This window comes from Mauremys mutica, chromosome 18 (assembly GCF_020497125.1).
Source record: "Mauremys mutica isolate MM-2020 ecotype Southern chromosome 18, ASM2049712v1, whole genome shotgun sequence".
NCBI classification, from domain to species: Eukaryota; Metazoa; Chordata; order Testudines; family Geoemydidae; genus Mauremys; species Mauremys mutica.
Window position 1 is genome coordinate 1,236,706 of NC_059089.1, and position 16,469 is coordinate 1,253,174.

General features: G+C 51.3%; 3 non-coding genes across 3 annotated transcripts; 2 read left to right on the forward strand and 1 right to left on the reverse strand.

Moving 5' to 3' along the window:
* The first annotated feature begins 437 nt into the window (after positions 1 to 437).
* TRNAT-AGU lies at positions 438 to 511 on the forward strand. The gene has a single exon. It is a non-coding gene; the product is annotated as a tRNA-Thr (tRNA).
* A 2,096-nt stretch (positions 512 to 2,607) lies between these two features.
* On the reverse strand, positions 2,608 to 2,680 carry TRNAG-ACC. Its single transcript has one exon. It is a non-coding gene; the product is annotated as a tRNA-Gly (tRNA).
* Positions 2,681 to 14,507: 11,827 nt separating this feature from the next.
* Positions 14,508 to 14,594, forward strand: TRNAN-GUU. Its single transcript has one exon. It is a non-coding gene; the product is annotated as a tRNA-Asn (tRNA).
* The last annotated feature ends 1,875 nt before the right edge of the window (positions 14,595 to 16,469 follow it).

Consider the following 16,469-nt stretch of genomic DNA (forward strand, 5'->3'; position numbering starts at 1 on the left):
TTGGTGACAAGTGTTGAAGGAGCCATTAGGCAAATGTGGAGACAGGAAAAATGTCCCCTAACTGAACTGGCATCTCTGGATGCTGAAGTCACAACACAAAGTGCTAAACAGTATATGAGAACGGCTGGTGTCAGAAGAGCCTCTACCAAAGCCTTTCCCACAGAACTCCTGGTAGCATGATGGCTGCAGGCAGTGGAGAACTCCATTTTGGCATCTCTTTTGTGGTGAACATCTGCAGTGGCTGTTTAAAGGTCTCTGGATAGTGATCTTTGGGAAGAGCTGGCTGAAGTGTCTTCCTAGTAACCAGGAGATCCTGGCTTGGCCTGACAGTTCTTCCTTGCAAGTCTTGAGGGAAATGGGGAACGTCTGTAGTTTGGAATTTGCAGGTGTTGTCCTGGACCATCAAATGGAACAGTTGCAAGTATTTTCTTGAAGCAGGCACCATGGCTTAGCTGGCTAAAGTACCTGTCTAGTAAACAGGAGATCCTGGGTTCAACTCCTAGTGGTGCCTTGTTGTATGGCTTTGTCTCCTCTGCTCACATTTTCCTGTGTCTTTCCGGGAAACAGAAGAGACCTCCCTTGTTATCCAAGTAATTGCTTGCTAAGGAAAAAGTTTCTTTGGAGAGAAACATTGGAAAGAATCAAATCACAAGCCTGGAGTTGATGAAAAGGCTGCTGTGACTGGCATTAGCATGGTGGTTGCTTCAACTGCAATTGCTGCAACACGAGAGCCTGTGCCACACGTCCTTGTGATTCGCTGGGGATGTCATGTCATCTTCCTTTTGATTGTCACTGATGAAAAATGGAGCCGCTGGGAGAAAAGTCCCAGAGGCACCTGCCAGGTAAAGTGGAGGTTAGAGATGCAGCACCCAGTAGTGCCTTGCCAAATGTGTCCATTCCTCCCACCTTTTGGTCAATCTTTTGGGGAAACAGAGAAGACTGCCTCTGCCTTGCAATGCTTCCAAAAGAAACCGGTCATTTTTTCTGACAAGTGTTGGAAGGAGGCACCTAAGAAATGTGGAGACAAGGAAAAGGTCGCCATAACTCAACTTGCATCCATGGCTCTTGAGGCCACAACGCAGAGCACTAACGACTGTACGACCACAGCTGGGGACAGAAGGGTCTTTTCCACAGGCATTTTCCACTAGCAGAGTCCTCTCTGTGCGCAGAATTCCTGATAGTTTGATGTCTGCAGGCACTGGAGATCACTATTTTGGCATCTCTCTCACTGTTTCAGTGAACATCTGCTGTGGTTGTTGAAAGTCTGTGATGGGATCTATGGGATGCAACCTGAACAGTGGGACCCCTGAGCCCTGTGTCCCACTGCCTGGGCTCCCTCTCACACGATGATGCTGTGAAGAGCTGTGAATCTCTGGCAGATATTGCACTTACACAGACATCCACAGGTAGGGACACATCCAACTGTTACATGAATGCTTCTCCCAGCCACTCATAACACTAATGATAGAGAGCCTCCCGCCAATTCCCCCCAGCTCTGCAGTCTGGCGTCCCTGGATCATACTATCTTGCCTTAATCAGAAGCCTGATCAGTGTGAGTTTATTACGCAGAGCCCACCCCTCCCTCACTGTGAATAGTACATGAACCAGCCTTGTAACGGAGCTGCGATTTCCCAAGAACTTCAAGGAAAATACACCAGTTTCATAAAACAGATTTATTAGCTACAGAAAGATGGAGTTTTAAGGATTATAAGTGGTAGGCATAAAAGATCAAAGTAAGTTACCATGGAAATTAAAGATAAATTCACAATCTAAACTTTACACCTGATTACACTAGGCCGTAGTTCGGTTATGCCACAGGAAGGCTTAATGCTCGAGCTGCAGCACATGCTGGGCAGGCTTAAGGCCGGGCTCCCCATGGCAGGAGAGAAGAAGACGACTCGGCCCCTGGAGGGGCAGGCTGGGGCTTCCTGGATCCCATTTGCTCACAGCCAGTGCCCTGCCCCCACTCCCATGTCATCAATGGCGCCCCCAGGTCAGCCAGAATGGAGCAGCGGTTTTCACTCCACCAAGTCCACTTACGGCTTACAGGCAACTCCCAAACCCACCATGTTGGCCAGAAAGGAGCCCACTCAGCCTCGCCATTGCTGCTTTTCCTTCCCCCCAGAACCCCGCTTCTCCTGGGCTGCAAGGAGCCACCCCTGGGAAGCCAACAGGCAGGCACAGGATTCTGCCTCCCAGCAGCCAACCGCACCTCCCCCGGCTTTGCAGAACGAATGGTGATGCTCTACTAACCCCTCTTAGCCACAGTGAGGCGCTTAGCTTCTGCCCTGCCTTCCTCAGCTCCACTTTCCTCTTTTCCCCCATTCCTGCCTCACTTCCTCCTTTGGCAAGTCACGCAGAGGAGGCCAGCAGGAAGAGCCGGCCTCCACCGGCCAACCTCCAACAGCAGAGGAGGCCAAGCCACAAGCCTCCAAAAAGTAACACGCCGCACTCCTCTAGGTTCTCCAGCCTGACGCCAAGGTGCTTTCTCCACTGCGGTCAGCACCCTCTGTCATGCAGGGGTTGGAGTTATCCCAGGGACAGGCCAATAGGAGAAGGAGGAGGCCTTCCTGAACAGCAAGGGGATCTGGCAAAAGGAAGCCAGCATGTTTCTGCCTGGTTTTGAACCAGGGACATTTTGCGTGGTAGGCAAATGCGATAACCACTGCACTACAGAAACTCCATCTGCTTGGCTGTTGCTCACCGTGGCACAGACCGATGGACAAACCTGGAGAAAGTGGTGGCAGCCCTTCAATAGGTCAGCTGGCAGAACAGAGGACTGGAGCGGGCACTCAGGAAGTCGTCCTTACGTCGCCCTTGTGACTCAAGCTTGAGGGAGAGCTTCTTTTTCTTCCCCTTGCTGACAAAGCGCAAGAGAAGAATGAAAGTCAGGTGGGCCAACTCGGTGCAGAAGCCCATGCTGCCTTTTCCTGCTGCATAGCCTGAAATGAGGGACTCGTGGCAGTTAAAGGAACTGCTGCACTTTCAGAAAACATCCCACCCGTGCACAAAGGGGGATAGAAGAGCCTGTTAGTCTAGCACGCTCCCAACTGAACTACTTCAGCAGCTGCTCGGTTTCTTTTTGGGCTTCTGCTTTTCTGTCTGGGATGTTGTTGTCAGCTGTGGCACAGAAAAAGGACGTCATTGTGAGTGGCCCATGAAGACAAGATTCACTTTTGCCTTCCTTGCTCGGCTTTACTTGCTTCCTCACCCTATTCCTGCCTTAGTTCCTGCGTTACCTGAAGGCGACGGGGGGCCAGCAGTACCAGGAGGAAGTTGGGCAGCTAGACCCTGGTGGCAAAAGTCCTGCCACCACTTGCCACCCCACTCTCTTCTCCCAGCGTCACATATTGGCCACCAGGGACTTGGGGCCCAGCAGCGCAACGGAAGGCAGTGGACAGAGCCACCCTCGCCTTGAAGCTCCGGCTCATTAAACCACATCTTCAGTCGCTGATGGCCAATGAGAGACCGACATCGCTTGCTATTTTAGCACTTGGAAATGCCATTGGCCAATCTTTGGAGCTCTGTAATGCTGTGCTTCAGTTCATGGGGGAAAGGTGAGAGAAGCGACCTTTCAACTAAAGGCCTGGGGTTAACATCCTAACGCTGTCTCCTACTGTAACACTATTTAATACCGGCCCATCCTGTGCTAGTGACAGTTCCATTTCTAGATGTTAGTACATTTCAGTTACTGTCAAAATTAAAAAGTTTCTATATGCTTAAAGAAAATGCGTTTGTTTTATTTGCTTATATATGGCATGAATAAATACAGGTTTACAGAACCTAGCCTGCAAATTTATCATCTTATATGACAGAGAAAATCATGCGTCGAAATTGTGCGTCAAAATCATGAGCTGAGCTACAAATGCAATGAAAAATAAGATATTCAAAATTTTAACATATGGGGGGGGGCACCGAAGACACTTCTTGCCTGGGAGAGGCACTTGGTCTAGGGGAGGCCCTGTCAGGGAGAACAGGAGTTAGTGTCACACGCCTATTTCCAGGCTGTAATCTGTGGGAGCCTTGCTCTGGGGGAGGGATCGCGGTAGCCCAGACTCAGGGCTGAAACAGGCCCCGGATTGAGGGGGTGGCTGCAGGGTTTGCAGCGCTTTGATGTCTCAGACAATGTGTCTCCCCAAAGCCTCAGAGCTGCGTCCCCAGAAGGCTCCTGCGCTGCCTCCGCTCCTTTCACAGTCTATAGCAAGGAGCAGCAGCAAGGGTCAGGGATGAGCCATAGGGCACTAGGTGGGTGTCCGAGGCTTCAGGAGCCCAGAGTGTGTGTCTGTCTGGGGCATTTTGGCTGAGATCTCAGGGACACATTGTGAGGCAGAATCCCAGGCATCTTATGAAAGGAGCATAAGGACGTAAGGACATACGAACGGCCAGACTGGGTCAGACTGGGTCCATCTCGCCCAGTATCCTGTCTTCCCATAGCGGCCAAAGCCAGGTGCCCCAGAGGGAATGAACAGAACAGGGAATCACCAAGTGATCCATCCCCTGTCGCCTATTCCCAGCTCCTGGCAAACAGAGACTAGGGACACCATCCCTGCCCATCCTGGCTCAGAGCATGTCCTCCATGAATTGATTTAGCTCTTTTTTTGAACCCTGTTATAGTCTTGGCCTTCACAACCTCCTCTGGCAAGGAGTTCCGCAGGTTGACTGTGCGTTGTGTGAAAAAATACTTCCTTTTGTTTGTTTTAAACGGGCTGCCTATTCATTTCATTTGGTGACCCCTAGTTCTTGTGTTATGAGAAGGAATAAGTAACACTCCTTATTTACTTTCCCCACACCAGTCATGATTTTATAGACCTCTAGCATATTTCCCCTTAGTCAGCTTTTCTCCAAGCTGAAAAGTCCCAGTCTTATTATTCTCTCCTCATATGGCAGACACTCCATACCCGTTTCTGAACCTTTTCCAATTCCAATACATCTTTTTTAAGATGGAGCAACCATATCTGCACACAGTATTCAAGACATGGGCGTACCATGGATTTATACAGTGGCAATAAGATTTTCTCTCTTATTCTCTGTCCCTTTCTTAATGATTCCCAACATTCTGTTCGCTTTTTGCCTGCCACTGCCCATTGAGTGGATGTTTGCAGAGAACTATCCACAGTGACTCCGAGATCTCTCACTTGAGTTGGAACAGCTATTTTACATCCCATCGTTTTCTATGTAGAGTTGGGATCATGTTTGCCAATGTGCATCACTTTGCATTGATCAACATTGAATTTCATCCGCCGTTTTGTTGCCCTTTCACCCAGTTTTGTGAAACCTCTTTTTAGCTCCTCCCAGTCTGCTTTGGACTTAACTATCCTCTGTAGTTTTGGATCATCCGCACATTTTGTCATCTCCCTGTTCAGCAGCTCGTTTATGAAGATGTTGACTAGTCCCAGTACAGACACCACTAGTTACCTGTTTGCATCCTGAAAACTGTCCATTTATTCCTACCCTTTCCTGGCTTTTAACCAGCTATTGATCCACATGAGGACCTTCCGGAGGTGAACGTAAGCTGGTACATTCCGGTATGGGGTACTGGCAAGAGCGGGTACGCTGTGCCAGCCCAGCCCGGCTTCCCCAGGCTGGTGATTTAAAGGGCCCAGGGCTCCCTGCAGCCTCCCAAGCGCCCCTGGTGGAGCCCTGGGGAGCATATCACTGCCCTGGAACGCTGCTCTCTCCCGCGCTACCAGCACAGAGCAGGGGCGGCGGGAGCTTCCTTACAGTGGGGGGGGGGGGTCACTATTGTCTGAACTGTGGCACTCCCATGAAAACCCTTCCCCAATGAGCCACACTCACACCACCTCTCCCCCCGAGGCCACACCCACAGAATGCCTCTCCCCCCCCAAGACTCCCCTTTCCCCCCTCCATCATTTGTCCTAACAGCCAGTTAAGAGTGGTGGGGCCACGGCCCTTTAAACCCCCTGTTCCAGCACCCCTGACACAGAGCTCAGCAGCAGCGGGGTGTGTGTGTGTGTGTGACAGAGGCTGCTGTGCTGAGCTGAGCCAGTGAGGGAAGCGGGGGCTGATGTGGGGGCTGCCCCCTCCCCCTGGACTGGTTGCTTGCAGCAGCTGTCTGAACATAGAGACAGTGTGCTGACACACTCCCTCTCCCCACACACACACACACACACAGTCTCTACCCCGCCACGCACACCGCAGTTGAAAAGCAGCTGGCAATCTAGTAGGATGCCCATGGAATGGTGGGATAGAGAAACCTGCATCATGTGATGCTGTACCGGCCCATGAGGCATTGCAAACCCTTCCCAAAACACCCTGCAGCCAGTTGCACAGCTACCCACAGTGCACTGCTCTCTGTGGCCATCCAAGATTCTAGCGTGGATGTGCTCTGGTGACACAAGGGGCATAGTGTGGACATGCAACAGCTGTTTAATTAAAACACTTTAAAGCCACATTACCCAATAGTGTAGACACAGCTTGAGAGTGAGACAAGACCCAGCTCCCTTGAAACTAAAGAACCACAATTTTCTCCATAGTTGGCAGGATTCAAACCTGCGCAGGGAGACCCCAATGGATTTCTAGTCCGTCACCTTAACCACTCAGCCACAACTACTTGGCTGAGATGTGGCTCTCACTGCACTCTAGTTCTGTTCTCACTGAGTGATCAATTCCAGTTGTTTCCTCAGACTAGCTCCCCCAGCACACACACTGCTGTGCCATTGTGTAAGTGTGTCCATGGCTGAACTGCAAGAATTCCTGCTCATTTCCCTTCTGGCTGGAGCATGAGGAGAGTATGTTTGTGGTCAATGACGTTGCTGTAGATTGTTGTCCATTTTCTGCCTTGATCATTCAGACAGTCCCTTTCCTGCCATATCCCCAGCACATCAGTGATTGCAATAGCAGGGGGCAGGTTTTCTCTGGGGCACTGAGATTTGTCAGGGGGTTGGTGGCTCCTTTCTTTCCTCACCCTGGAGTAAACTCAGCTTTTAATTCCATCCTTGGTGTTTCAAGGAATAACAACAGACGACCGAGGAAAGAGGTGGACAGGGCGGGTCTCAGGGGAGGGGCAGAGAGGTGGGGGCGGTGGGCAGGGTGGGTCTCAGGGGAGGGGCAGAGAGGTGCAGGCGGTGGGCAGGGTGGGTCTCAGGGGAGGGGCAGAGAGGTGCAGGCGGTGGGCAGGGCGGGTCTCAGGGGAGGGGCAGAGAGGTGGGGGTGGGGGGCAGGGAGGGTCTCAGGGGAGGGGGTGGGGGCAGCAGGCAGGCCTTGGGGTAGGGGGTGGAGAGGCACAAGGAGGCCTTCAGGGAGGAGAGGAGCGAGCGGAAGGTGGACCAGCAGGCCTCAGCCACAGTGGAAGAGCGGGGGTGGGAAGTGGCCAATGGGAGTGAGGGCGGAGCACAGGTGGGGCCTCAGAGGGAGGAGAACGAGTCAAGGGGGTGGAGGGGGCAGGGCCACCCAGAGGATTCAGGGGGCCTGGGGCAAAACAATTTTGGGGGCCCCTTCCATAAAAAAAAGTTGCAATACTCTAGAATCCTGTATACACATGGGGGCCCTGCAGGGCCTGGGGCAAATTGCCCCACCTGCCCCCCCCCGGGCAGCCCTGCCCTCAGCCTCTCCTCGTAAGTCCCCTGCCCCCTAATCATTTTTGTTGCCCTCCCCTAGACTCTCTCCAATTTGTTTCTGTAGTGGGGGGGGGGACGAAAATTGGACTCAATGCTCCAGATGTGGCCTCACTAGTGCCGACTAGAAGGGAATAATCACTTCCCTCGATCTGCCGGCAATGCTCCTACTAATCCAGCCAATACGACCAGGTACCCATATTGAATGCAGACCCAGCAATATTTGATAAATTGGTTACTGTCCATTCAGGAGGTTATTTCCCAGCTATTCATAAATAATGAAGATGCTCTAAGCGGAGGGGAGAGAGCCGTCCCGTCCGTGTAGTTAATCCATCTCCCCGAGAGGTGGTAGCTATGTCACTGGGGGAAGCTATGGGGGTGGGGGTGCAAGCTGTGGTGTTTACATGGATCTATAAGTTTAATCAAACCCCATTTTTAAAGCACTGTGGTCTGGGAACAGAAGAGGAGATTGCTGAGGCAGGGCCTGTCTTTCAAAATCTTTAAGATCTCTGACTTACCCCCACAGCAGTCATGGGGGTACAGCTCAGCGGTAGAATGTTTGTCTACAGTTCAAGTGGTCCTTGGTTCAAATCCAAGTGCCCCCTTACAAACCTCTTCCTTCAACAAAAATAATGGCATTTCCATTATGTTCAGGAGTTCCACTGAATAGGGATCCCTGAAATGAATAGAAACACTCAATGTTTTCCTGTGCAAATGCATAAAAACCTAGCAAACATGTCCCTTCACTGAAATCAGTTCCAATCCTCTAAAGGATTAAAGAATCCTTATTGAGGTTGCAGGAAAAAACCATCCCGATGGGTAGAAAGAATAGTAAATATGGCAGGCGACCAGCTTGGCTTAACAGTGAAATCCTTGCTGATCTTAAACACAAAAAAGAAGCTTACAAGAAGTGGAAGATTGGACAAATGACCAGGGAGGAGTATAAAAATATTGCTCAGGCATGCAGGAGTGAAATCAGGAAGGCCAAATCACACTTGGAGTTGCATCTAGCAAGAGATGTTAAGAGTAACAAGAAGGGTTTCTTCAGGTATGTTGGCAACATGAAGAAAGTCAAGGAAAGTGTGGGCCCCTTACTGAATGAGGGAGGTAACTTAGTGGACAGAGGATGTGGAAAAAGCTAATGTACTCAATGCTTTTTTTTGCCTCTGTCTTCACAAACAAGGTCAGCTCCCAGACTGCTGCACTGGGCAGCACAGCATGGGGAGAAGGTGACCAGCCCTCTGTGGAGAAAGAAGTGGTTCAGGACTGTTTAGAAAAACTGGACGAGCACAAGTCCATGGGGCCGGATGCGCTGCATCCGAGGGTGCTAAAGGAGTTGGCAGATGTGATTGCAGAGCCATTGGCCATTATCTTTGAAAACTCATGGCGATCGGGGGAGGTCCTGGATGACTGGAAAAAGGCTACTGTAGTGCCCATCTTTAAAAAAGGGAAGAAGGAGGATCCGGGGAACTACAGGTCAGTCAACCTCACCTCAGTCCCTGGAAAAATCATGGAGCAGGTCCTCAAGGAATCAATTCTGAAGCACTTAGAGGAGAGGAAAGTGATCAGGAACAGTCAGCATGGATTCACCAAGGACAAGTCATGCCTGACTAACCTAATTGCCTTCTATGAGGAGATAACTGGCTCTGTGGATGAGGGGAAAGCAGTGGATGTGTTATCCCTTGACTTTAGTAAAGCTTTTGATACAGTCTCCCACAGTATTCTTGCCAGCAAGTTAAAGGAGTATGGGCTGGATGAATGGACTGGGTCTGGGATGACTGGGACTATAAGGTGGATAGAAACCTGGGTAGATCGTCGGGCTCAATGGGTAGTGATCAACGCCTCCATGTCTAGCTGGCAGCCAATTTCAAGTGGAGTGCCCCAAGGGTCGGTCCTGGGGCCGGTTTTGTTCAATATCTTCATTAACGATCTGGAGGATGGTGTGGACTGCACCCTCAGCAAGTTTGCAGATGACACTAAACTGGGAGGAGTGATAGATACGCTGGAGGGTAGGGATAGGATACAGAGGGACCTAGACAAATTAGAGGACTGGGCCAAAAGAAACCTGATGAGGTTCAACAAGGATAAATGCAGAGTCCTGCACTTAGGACGGAAGAATCCCATTCACTGCTACAGACTAGGGACCGAATGGCTAGGAAGCAGTTCTGCAGAAAAGGACCAAGAGGTTACAGTAGACGAGAAGCTGGCTATGAGTCAACAGTGTGCCCTTGTTGCCAAGAAGGCTAACGGCATTTTGGGCTGTATAATTAGGGGCATTGCCGGCAGATCGAGGGATGTGATCATTCCCCTCTATTAGACATTGGTGAAGCCTCATCTGGATACTGTGTCCAGTTTTGGGCCCCACACTACAAGAAGGATGTGGAAAAATTGGAAAGAGTCCAGCAGAGGGCAACAAAAAATGATTAGGGGGTTGAAGCACATGACTTATGAGGAGAGGCTGAGGGAACTGGGCTTGTTTAGTCTGCAGAAGAGAAGACTGAGGGGGGATTTGATAGCTGCTTTCAACTGCCTGAAGGAGGGTTCCAAAGAGGATGGATCTAGACTGTTCTCAGTGGTACCTGATGACAGAACAAGGAGTAATGGTCTCAAGTTGCAGTGGGGGAGGTTTAGGTTGGATATTAGGAAAAACTTTTTCATTCAGAGAGTGGTGAAGTACTGCAATGGGTTACCTAGGGAGGTGGTGGAATCTCCTTCCTTAGAGGTTTTTAAGGTCAGGCTTGACAAAGCCCTGGCTGGGATGATTTAGTTGGGAATTGGTCCTGCTTTGAGCAGTAGATTGGAGTAGATGACCTCCTGAAGTCCCTTCCAACCCTGATAGTCTATGATTCTATGATTAGATGCTCTAATGGTCTCTTCTGGCCATAATTTCTGAAAAACTGAGTGTAGCATTGGGAGCAGCGTCTGATGTTTCCCTGTCTAGCCGGCTTGCTGCCTAGAACGAACGCTCCTTGAGTGGGGTGATCCACAGGGAGTAGCTCAAACCTGCAAAGTGCCTGGCCAGGGGCAGGACATTAGCCCAGCAAGGGAGGGGTGTGGCAGTGACATCACAAAGGCCTTTTGCAGGACCTCAGACTATTGGTCCAAGGTGGTGGGGAGGTGGTGACCTCACAGAGAGATGCTGACATCAGGGAGGCAGGACAGGGACGAGGGGCCAGGGAAACCTCAGAGACCCCTGTGGCTTTGCTTCAGCAAGTCTCCTTCTCCAGGTCTCTCTTTGAGGACTGAGAGACTATTCGGGTTCACGGACGTGAGCGCCAGGAGGAACCTCTTTCGAGTTTTCTCCTTCCGTCATAGTGATTTTACTAGAAAACAGCCGTCCCTGTTTAGAAGGTAAGAGCCTCCTGGGGGTTTGAAACCGGTTCAGTCTGATCCATCTGGTGGGAGTTGAATTCTAGGCATGGAAAACATGAGCTTAATGAGGCAGAATTTTATTCCACACCTGGGATTTTGTCCCTTAGAATCACTGGGGACATTGGGGTTTGTCCTTTTTGTTTTACCTTTTCCTCCCTCCATCCCTCCCTCCTTTCTCTTCTTCTCATGCTTCTTTTGTCCTTTCTCCTGTTCCCCTCCCAACACCAGGAGGTGTGTGTGTGTGTGTGTGTGTGTGTTGCGGGGAGTGCTCTGCAGCTCCCACTGTGGGAGGTCCACACAAAAATGTGGGGCTGAAATAGTGCTCGGGCAGTGATCCCCATCAGTGACCTGGGCCATCCTTTGGGCTGTCTGGTGAGAACCCTCAGCCTCCCGTCCTCAGTCTCTACCCTGATTGGCTGAGCAGGGGGTTATTGACAGGGAGGAGACTCAGGTCCTTGTTGGTCCCTTTTAAGACCAAGGAAATAAGTCAGAACCAGTTCTGTGTTTGATGGATTTTGCTGCTTCTCTGCATTAATGGTCTCTGAGCAGTTCATGATTCTCTCTAACATTGCAGTTCTCCTCAAATACTTGCTGAATAATTCCTGTGCACTGTTGTTGGTCTGGAGCTCATCTGAGAGCACTTTACTCAGGTCATTCAATGTCTGAAATTCAAGATCCGATGGTTAGTTTGAAAATCAGGGCTCTTGGGTCCTATTCCCAACTCTGCCACTGACTGGCCGTGTGACCTCAGACAAGTCAATTCTTCTTTCTCACATGTAGCTTCTCCCTCTTTCAAGTAGGGATAATAATGATCTGCTCCTACCTAGCTCAACACACTCACTCTTCCCCAACACACACACTCTCTACACACACACACACACACACACACACACACACACACACACACACACACACACACACACACAGAAGTTGAAAAGCAGCTGGCAATCTAGTAGGATGCCCCTGGAACAACGGGAGAGAGAAACCTGCATCGCTGAAAGTGCAGCCATGGAGACACCACACAGCAGCCTTCTCTAGCAGGGGCAGGGGGGCGAGAAGGGACGTCATCCGAGCTCCCTGCATCCAGGTCACTTTCCTCAGCCGGGCTGTGTCAGGGGAGGGCAGAGAGCAGCAGCTTCTGATGCTCCCCTCACAGCCCAGCCCAGGTGGGGAAAGTGACCAGGACGCATGGAGCACATAGTGTTGCTCCTCGCTCCCCCCACTCTCTGTGGGCCCACGGAGGAGCATTGGGGCAGGGGAGAGCAGTGAGCACCTTTGCACGGCCACACGGTGCCCTTTGACCCCCTGGAGCCCTGGGCGGCTGCTGGGTCCCCACCCCTAAGGCCGGCCAGGCTCCCCAGCACCAACAGCAGAGACACAGGGAGACTGGCCACCCACTGAGCAGAGGTAGCCTGGGCGGCTCGTAATGGAGGCTCGGGGGGGCTCAGCCTCCCCAAACCTTGCGTCGCCAAGGGGGCAGTGGGGCCCATGACTAGGGGCCCTGGCCAAATTGGGCCCCCCTGGGAAAGTCTCCCCCATGTCAGCCCCAGGGCTGGAGGAGCTCCCACTGCCTGCTACGGCCCGGGGGCTGCAGCAGGGGCACAGAGCGTCTCTGGTCTCGGCGCTGCAGCGGGGCCGGGGTAAAGGAGTGACAGGGTGGGGCCAGTGGGGGAAGGGGTGGAACAGAGGTGACAGTGGGTGGGGCCGTGGGTGGAAGGTGTGGAAGGGGGCGGAGTCACACACAGAAGTGGGGGGGGCAGGGTTCCGGTACTGGGGCCCCCGCACTTGTTCTCCCTTTCCCTGGGCTTTGCCATCACTAGCCCCTGCTTAGCGAGTAGGGTTCAGTGGTCCCCAAAATGTGGGGCATGACTCCTAGGGGGACACAGAGGAAGATTGATGGGGGCACCTCAGGGCCTGAGCCAGCCCCCATGGAGGGCAGGGAGGGAGCCCCACTGAGCCCCACTCTGTCCCAGCTCTTCCCCAACCCCACCCTCAGCCTGGGCCCCTGGCTCCCAGCCCGGCCTCGACCCCCTTACCCCTGTCTGCACCCCTCTCCCCAGCAAGCACCGGCCCCACTCCCAGCCCCGGTTCTCGACCGTGGCTTCCGAGGGGCCACAGCCATGGACACGAGGGCGCAGTGTGAAATGTTTGGGGACCACTGGGTTAGGGTGACGTCCTCAATCACTTCTCTGCCGTCCAATGAAAGCGATTCCTCCCCCACCCACCCCTCCGTCAGGACGGCCTAGGTACGTTCCGCTGCCCTTCAATCGTACAGGGAGGAGAATAACATTTCATTGCACTCAATGCTAAAGTGATTTGTAACCCACCACCATCCACAACTGGTCATTTTGGGGAAGCGGCCCCACCATGCTGCATAGCTAGGCAGAGTAGGGGTGTCTATGCAAACACGGCCTGTTCCTGAAGTCTTCCCCCAGCTCCTCACTAGATGTGACGGAGGAGCTCATTCAGCCCCTGCTTATGCTTAGTATTTAAAAACTCCTTAGTGGCCCTGTCATAAATAAACAGATCAGGGTTAAGGTCTCTTTTCCCTGGAAAGGGTTAACATGTAGTACCTGGTGACCACCTGACCAAAGGACCAATCAGAGACGAGATAATTTCAAATCTCTGTGGAGGGAAGCCTTTGTCTGTGTGAGAACTGTTTTTTGGATCTAACAGAGGACAGTCATGTCTCCAAGTTCTCCTGGAGTAGTTTCTACTAATTAATAGTGAGTATTAATTAGAAAGGCGAATTAGTCTTATGATTTGATTTCTATATTTGCAATTGTGTGTTTGCTAAAGGAAATGCTTTATTCCTGTTTGCTGATATTGCTTTTACTGAGAAAAGGGGGAGAGGGGATTCTCTCCAGAGATTGATAAGGTTATACCCTATGAGTGTCCAGCTTGGGCTCATAGAGATTCTGTATTTTCTTTTGTTATCTTAATAAATTCTTTTCTTTTCTTTGGACTTGGTTAATTCCTTCCCTTGGGGAAATTCAGGGGAAGGGGAGGGGGAAGTGGGCTGCTTCCCTGTGTGTAGAGATTCAAGGCGTTTGAATCCAGGCATCTCTGTCTCCGGAGCAGGCTGGAGAGAGGGAAGAGGGGGGAGGGGGAAGGTTCCTCCTCTGTGAATTGATCTGTGTTCCCAAGGGGGGAAACAGGGGTGTCCCGGCCCACGGAATTGACCGGGTGGTGGCAGCCGAAGGGGAGACCTACCCTAGGATTTTGGGGTGGGGGGGAAGACATGCTGGTCCTCACTTTGAAACCCCCCAGTTTCAAGTGAGGGTGCAGACCAGGACATGGTAGTTTAAAGGGAAACCAAGTCAGGTCCCCACATTGGAGCCCAACAGTTCCAAGTGGGGGTGAGACCTTTGACATGGTGGCAGAATACATGCGGGTCCCCATCTTTGAACCCACAAGCTCAAAGTGGGGGTGAGACCTTTGACATGGTGGCATGCGGGTCCTCACCTTGAAACCCCCCAGTTTCAAGTGAGGGTAGACCCAGGACAGGCCCTATCTCTGCCGGCCTTAGATTTCTCCTCCTGTCCCTGTCTTAGCAGCTCAGATGAGGTGGCCGAGTGGTTAAGGTGATGGACTGTTAATCCATTGTGCTCTGCACGCAGGGTTCAAATCCCATCCTCATGGGCTGCATTTAGTCTTCATTCTCCTTTATAGACAACCATCTCCCCCCTTGGTACAATGACAGATCAAACAATGTTGCTTCTTGCAAACAAAAACCTTCTCAGAATCTCAGCTGCCCCCCCCCTTGCTTCAAATAAAATATCTAAATCCCAGATTTCTAAAAAAATTCTCTAGTCCTGCATTTCTTAGTTTTTATCTCAAAAGGGAACAGCCTCATAATCTGCCCCGAACACCCTGGGACCTCCCCAAATAATTAAAATACCCCCAACCTGAGCAAGGCCACAACAGTGAACCAGACCTAGTGGCTAGGCCAAGCTGTTCTGAAGGAGGCAACTCAACCATTTTCTCTCTGCTTCCCTTGGCAAAGTCTGACAGAAAACAAAATTCCCCAAACTGAAAATTTTCTGCTGAAAAACCACTACTAGTCTGTTTGGGGACTTTGGTTTGAATGTACTATTATTATTCTCTTCTGATTTCTGAATCAGTTTTGTCATCCAGGTGTGTTTCCAGCTGTTGAGTTGTGGGGGAGAGAGGCTAACTCATGATGTCTCTACCCCCCCTTTCATAGTTTCTTCCAACTGGCTAGGAAGTACCTTTGCTACGATGTGAGTCAAGCAGTGTCCATTGTCGCTGTGCTAACTCGGAGAAGTCTGCATTGTACACGGTTCCTGGGATAGTCCTTGGCAGTGTGGATCCCTTTAATGGGCCAGCAGCGAGTCTGGCTCCTCCATTGTCACACCTGAAAGGCTGGTGGTGGGCATTTCCCAACCTCATCTCAGTCACACACACAGAGCAAAACTTTCCAGCCAATGCTACACACACAATCCAACACAATATTAAGGTTCAACAGACCAAGACTTTTGAAATGATACCTCACCAGGCAGACTTTGTACAAACCGTATCATCATCATATGAGAGTGGTGAATATGGGACTTCCAGGGTGCTGCTTTGAGCACAGCGTGCCACATCTGGGCTGACATAGCAATGGAGACGTACCCTTAGAGTCCATCTCTCCTGGGATAAAGATGGCAGCATGGCTGGCCTGGGCCATCTGACGTGGGCTCATGAAGCTAAAGCTGAGAGGCTAAAAACTGTGGTGCAGATATTTGTGTTCACAATGAAGCCTGCGTTCGGAAACCCTCACCCCTCGAGGGGGTCTCAGAGGTTGGGCTCAAGCCCATCTGTCTGCACTGTAATTTTATAGTCTTGCAGCCCAAGCCCGATAACCCTGAGTCAGCTGACCGGGCTTTGAGACAGGTGCCCTGGGTGTTTTAATCACTGTGTAGACATAACATTAGGCTATGTCTGCAGTGCAATGAAACACCCATGACTGGCCCGTGTCACGTTAATCAGGGTCATGCGGCTTGGGCTGTAAAGTTGCAGTGTCCGCGTCTCGGCTCAGGCTCAGTCCCCTGCTCCAGGAGCCCAGAAGGTTGGGAGGGAGTTTAGCAAGTGGAAATGGTAAAACCGCAGGGGAGTATTACCCTGGACTCATGGCATTTCTCCATCAGTCTGTCTGCTTTGGGGCGGGGACAATGACACGTCCTGCTGCATTTGTCATTTCAAAGGGCGGTTTAGGATTTTCGTTCTCAGACACGGTGCACAAAATAGGACTCAACCCTCGGCATAAACTAAACGAGCTGCCCACAGATTCTGGCAGCCACAATGAGCATTTGGTGTGAGAGCTCAGACCTGCCCCTGTCCCAGAGGGAGGGGGTCATCCATGAGGGGACTGGACCACTGACCTATCAGCTCCTAACTCCCAAACTTTCAGTAACTCTATCCTCAGTGCCTGTGAGTGTAATTCAAACCATAAGAAAAACCACACTAGGCTAGACCGAAGGTCCATCTAGCTCTGAATCTTGTCTTCTGACAGTAGCCAGT